The sequence below is a fragment of the Periplaneta americana genome, chromosome 2 (genome assembly GCF_040183065.1).
Source record: "Periplaneta americana isolate PAMFEO1 chromosome 2, P.americana_PAMFEO1_priV1, whole genome shotgun sequence".
NCBI lineage: Eukaryota > Metazoa > Arthropoda > Insecta > Blattodea > Blattidae > Periplaneta > Periplaneta americana.
Genome location: NC_091118.1, coordinates 178,744,546 through 178,751,525, shown reverse-complemented (window position 1 = coordinate 178,751,525; position 6,980 = coordinate 178,744,546).

The following is a 6,980-nucleotide window of genomic DNA, read 5'->3' as shown; positions in this document are numbered from 1 at the left end:
AATCCTCGTGACTCCGTTTCATTTTATTGTGTTTCAGAATAGTATAATGTAATGATATAAGAAAAAACAACTAACACTAGTATTATGCAACTGTATTCTTCCAAATCCAACATTAAATTTATATTATTTATATCGCTAAAGAACAATAACAACATAAATGACAACTTAAATAATATTTATATCGCTAAAGAAAGAAACAATATAAATGATAACTTGAATATTATTTATAACGCTAAAGAAACTTAACAGAAAACTTGATAACTTTAATATTATTTACATCACAAAAGAAGGATAACAGAATATAAATGATAATTTGAATATTACTTACATTGCTAAAGAACGGCAGCAGAATACAAATGATAACTTGAATATTTTTTATATGGCTAACGAACGATAACAAAATAAAGTGATAGGTTGAATATCATTTATAACTTTATTTATTTTTATTTTACTAGGTTATTTTACGACGCTTTATCAACATCTTAGGTTATTTAGCGTCTGAATGAGATGAAGGTGATAATGACGGTGAAATGAATCCGGGATACAGCACCGAAAGTTACCCAGCATTTGCTCATATTAGGTTGAGGGAAAACCCTGGGAAAAACCTCAACCAGGTAAATTGCCCCGACCGGAAATCGAACCCGGACCAACTGGTTTCGCGGCCAGACGTGCTAGCCGTTACTCTACAGGTGTGGACTCATTTATAACGCTAAAGAACGTTAACAAAATATAAATTATAGCTTGAATATTATTTTTAGCGCTAAAGAACGATAACAGAATACAAATGATAACTTAAATATTATTTATATCTCTAACGAACGATAACAGAATATGATTGATAAATTGAATACTATTTATATCGCTAAAGAACGCTGAAAATTAAAAATGAATTGCAAAATAATTTGAGAGAGATTAATTTCTAAAACACTTTTCCAATTCATGTGAAAAATCATTAATACGATGTGACACTCTTTCGACATCTAAATATTTCAGCTAAACATGTCTTCCTTTTATTTGAATATATTGTACTTGTGCGTCTGTACTGAATACGATGCAAATTACTACTGATCAGATATACCGACAATAATATTGACCACGTAGAGTCTAGAAAATTCTGATGCATACTGTCACTATTATTGATTCAATATTAGCCCACTGATCAGCATTACTGACCATGTAACGACAGCATTAAAAACGTTAATGCTTACTGTCACAATTATTGATTCAATTTTACTGATCAGCACTACTGACTATGTAGGGACAGCATAAAAAACACTCATGCTTACTGCCACTATCAATGACTCAGTATTGCTGATCAGTATTATTGACCGTGTAGGAACAGCATTAAACACTAATGCTTACTGTCACCATTATTGATTCAGTATTGCTGATCAGTATTACTGACAGTGTAAGGAAAGCATAAAACACTAATGCTTACTGTCACCATTATTGATTTAGTATTGCTGATCAGTATTACTGACCGTGTAAGGGCAGCATAAAACACTAATGCTTACTGTCACCATTATTGATTCAGTATTGATGATCAGTATTACTGACCGTGTAAGGACAGCATAAAATACTAATGCTTACTGTCAATATAACTGATTCAGTATTGCTGATCAGTATTACTGACAGTGTAAGGACAGCATAAAACACTAATGCTTACTGTCACCATTATTGATTCAGAATTGCTGATCAGTATTACTGATCGTGTAAGGAGAGCATAAAACACTCATGCTTACTGTCACTATAACTGATTCACTATTCCTGATCAGTATTATTGACAGTGTAAGGACAGCATAAAAAAACTAACGCTTACTGTCACTATAACTGATTCAGTATTGCTGATCAGTATTACTGACAGTGTAAGGACAGCATAAAACACTAATGCTTACTGTCACCATTATTGATTCAGTATTGCTGATCAGTATCACTGACCGTGTAAGGACACCATAAAACACTAATGCTTACTGTCACCATTATTGATTCAGAATTGTTGATCAGTATTACTGGCCGTGTAAGAACAGCATAAAACACTAATGCTTACTGTCACCATTATTGATTCAGTATTACTGACCGTGTAAGGACAGCATAAATCACGCATTCTTACTGTCACGATTATTGATTCAGTATTGCTGATCAGTATTACTGATCGTGTAAGGACAGCATAAACACTAATGCTTACTGTCACCATTATTGATTCAGTATTGCTGATCAGTATTACTGACAGTGTAAGGACAGCATAAAACACTAATGCTTACTGTCACCATTATTGATTCAGTATTGCTGATCAGTATTACTGACCTGTAAGGACAGCATAAAAAAATAATGCTTACTGTCACCAATTTTGATTCAGTATTGCTGATCAGTATTACTGACCGAGTAAGGACATGATAAAACATTAATACTGTCAATAATATTGATTCAGTATTGCTGATCAGTATTACTGACCGTGTAAGGACATCATAAAACACTAATGCTTACTGTCACCACTATTGATTCAGTATTGCTGATCAGTATTACTGACCTGTAAGGACAGCATAAAACACTAATGCTTACTGTCACTATTATTGATTCAGTATTGCTGATCAGCATTACTGACCGTGTAAGGACAGGATAAAACACTAATACTGTCACTATTATTGATTCAGCATTGCTCAACATTATTACTGACCATATAAGGAAAGCATAAAACACTAATGCTTACTGTCACTATAACTGATTCAGTATTGCTGATCAGTATTACTGACAGTGTAAGGGCAGCATAAAACACTCATGCTTACTGTCACTATAACTGATTCAGTATTGCTGATCAGTATTACTGACCGTGTCAGGACAGCATAAAACACTAATGCTTACTGTCACTACAACTGATTCAGTATTCCTGACCAGTATTACTGACCGTGTAAGGACAGCATATAACACTAATGCTTACTGTCACTATAACTGATTCAGTATTACTGACAGTTTAAGGACAGCATAAAACACTGATGCTTACTGTCACTATTATTGATTCAGTATTGCTGATCAGTATTACTGGCCGTGTAAGGACAGCATAAAACACTAATGCTTACTGTCACCATTATTGATTCAGTATTGCTGATCAGTATTACTGACCGTGTAAGGACAGAATAAAACACTAATGCTTACAGTCACTATAACATATTCAGTATTGCTTATCAGTATTACTGACCGTGTAAGGACAGCATAAAACACTGATGCTTACTGTCACTATTTTTCATTCAGTATTGCTAATCAGTGATTAGTATTACTGACCATGTAAGGACAGCATAAAACACTAATGCTTACTGTCACTATTATTGATTCAGTATTGCTGATCAGTATTACTGACCGTGTAAGGACAGCATTAAACACTAATGCTTACTGTCACCATTACTGATTCAGTATTGCTGATCAGTATTACTGACAGTGTAAGGACAGGATAAAACACTAATGCTTACTGTCACCATAATTGATTCAGTATTGCTGATCAGTATTACTGACCGTGTAAGGACAGAATAAAACACTAATGCTTATTGTCACCATTATTAATTCAGTATTGCTGATCAGTATTACTGACAGTGTAAGGACAGCATAAAAGACTAATGCTTACTCTCACCATTATTGATTCCGTATAGCTGATCAGTATTACTGACCATGTAAGGACAGGATAAAACACTAATACTGTCACAATTATTGATTCAGTATTGCTGATAAGTATTACTGACTGTGTAAGGACAGCATAAAACACTAATGCTTACTGTCACTATAACTGATTCAGTATTGCTGATCAGCATTACTGACCGTGTAAGGAAAGCATAAAACACTAATGCCAGCATAAAACACTAATGCTTACTGTGACTATTATTGATTCAGTATTGCTAATCAGTATTACTGACCGTGTAAGGACAGGATAAAACACTAATACTGTCACTATTATTGATTCAGTATTGCTGATCAGTATTACTGACCGTGTAAGGACAGCATAAAACCCTAATGCTTACTGTCACCATTATTGATTCCGTATTGTTGATCAGTATTACTGACCGTGTAAGGACAGCATAAACACTAATGCTTACTGAGACCATAATTGATTCAGTATTGCTGATCTGTATTACTGACCGTGTAAGGACAGCATAAAACACTAATGCTTACTGTCACAATTATTGATTCAGTATTGCTGATCAGTATTACTGACCGTGTAAGGACAGCATAAAACACTAATGCTTACTGTCATTAAAACTGATTCAGTATTGCTTATCGGTATTACTGACCGTGTAAGGACAGCATAAAACACTGATTCTTACTGTCAGTATTATTGATGCAATATTGCTGATCAGTGATTAGTACTACTGACCATGTAAGGATAGCATAAAACACTTATATTTACTGTCACTATTATTGATTCAGTATTTGCTGATCAGTATTACTGATCGTGTAAGGACTGTATAAGACACTAATGCTTACCGTCAACATTATTGATTCAGTATTGCTGATCAGTGTTACTGACCGTGTAAGGACAGCATAAAACACTAATGTTTAATGTGACTATTATTGATTCAGTATTGCTGATCAGTATTACTGATCGTGTAAGGACAGCATAAACACTAATGCTTACTGTCACCATTATTGATTCAGTATTGCTGATCAGTATTACTGACCGTGTAAGCACAGCATAAAGCACTAATGCTTACTGTGACTATTATTGATTCTATATTGCTGATCAGTATTACTGACCGTGTAAGGACAGCATAAAAGACTAATGCTTACTGTCACCATAATTGATTCAGTATTGCTGATCAGTATTACTGACCGTGGAAGGACAGCATAAAACACTAATGCTTACTGTCACCATTATTGATTCAGTATTGCTGTAAAGTATTACTGACCGTATAAGGACAGCATAAAACACTAATGCTTACTGTCACCATAATTGATTCAGTATTGCTGATCAGTATTACTGACCGTGGAAGGACAGCATAAAACACTAATGCTTACTGTCACCATTATTGATTCAGTATTGCTGTAAAGTATTACTGACCGTATAAGGACAGCATAAAACACTAATGCTTACTGTCACTGTAACTGATTCAGTATTGCTGTAACGTATTACTGACCGTGTAAGGACAGCATAAAACACTGATGCTGACTTTCACTATTTTTGATTCAGTATTACTGACCATGTAAGAACAGCATAAATCACTTACGTTTACTGTCACTATTATTGATTCAGTATTGCTGATCACTATTACTGACCGTGTAAGGACAGCATAAAACACTAATGCTTACTGTCACCATTATTGATGCAGTATTGCTGATCAGTATTATTGACCGTGTAAGGACAGCATAAAACAGTGATGCTTACTGCTGTTACTATTATTTATTCACTATTACTGACTGTTTAAGAACAGCATAAAACATTGATGCTTACTGTCACTATTATTGATTCAGTATTGCTGATCTCTATTACTGACTGTGTAAAGACAGCATAAAATTTTGATACTTACTGTCACTATTATTGGTTCAGTAGTGCTGATCAGTATTACTAACCGTGCTATGACAGCATAAAACACTGATGCTTACTGTCACTATTATTGATACAGTATTGCTGATCAGTATGACTAACCATGCTATGACAGCATCAAACACTGATGCTTACTGTCACTATTATTGATTCAGTATTGCTGATCAGTATTACTAACCGTGCTATGACAGCATAACACTGATGCTTACTGTCACTATTATTGAGTCATTATTACACACTTTGGAATTACCAGGCATTCGTCTTACATTGTTCGGGAAAGTCTTTAAAATATCCAGCCTTGTAACAGGATCAAGCATAATTCACACATGCGGCTGAACGCACCCTCACTTCACCATCACTGATGATGGGGATGCAATCCCCGAAATATATCTGACTTTAATAATAAAATTAAAGAAGCTCGACAAGTACACGTGTTCATACAACTGTTGTATTGTTTATCATATTTTACTGCATTTTATGAACTTTAATTAACACTGTTGAATATTGACCTAATTGTGTTTTTTTTTTTTTTGTCAAAATAAATATTATCCAACGCCTTGAAAACGGCAGAAATGTAGAGTATATTGCTAGAGGGTTTAAGGTAATATTTATTTTTTATTTATTTACTAATTTACCGATTTACCTATTTACCAATTTATTAATTTATTTATTTACCAATTTACTTATTTATTTACTTTGTTATTTGCTTACTCAGTTGTTAGTTACTTATTTACTTAATGATTTACTTACTTATTTCCTTACTTCTTTACTTACGTTTTTACTTACTTCTTTACTTACTTTTTTACTTAATTCCCCATTTATTTATTTATTTATTTATTTATTTGTCCGTCCGTCTGTCTAGCTATCTGCTTATTTACTGATTTACTTCATCACTCACTCAATGCTAAAACTGAACAGGAAGAGAAAAAGAAATTGGCTGGGCCACTGGCTAAAAAGAAACTGTATACTGAAGGATGCACTGGAAGGAATGGTGAACGGAAGGAAATCTCGTAGCAGAAGAAGATATTAGATGATAGACATTAAGATACACGGATCATTTACGGACTAAGAGGAAGGCAGAAAATAGGAAAAATTGGAGAGTGCTGTGATTGCAGTGAAAGACCTGCCTGCTCTTGAACAGAACGCTATGAATACAAGAACTAAAATTATTTTAATAACAGATTCTTCGATCTCGAAAGTTTTCCAAACGCTGAATAACCCCATGCCATAACTTTGACAAGAAAATTAATTAGTTCTTTTGAAGTTATAGCTGGCCTGCATAATTATAGTCTACTGCTTAGAATAGTGTTTTAATCGCAAATATTATGTATGTTGCTTTCAAATAATAAATTTTATAAGATGAAAGACAGTACAACTCTATAAATGTTTCGTGACAAATTATCATGTAATTCAACCGCTTGCAAAACAGCGTGAGAGTAAAAATAGCATGAACTGT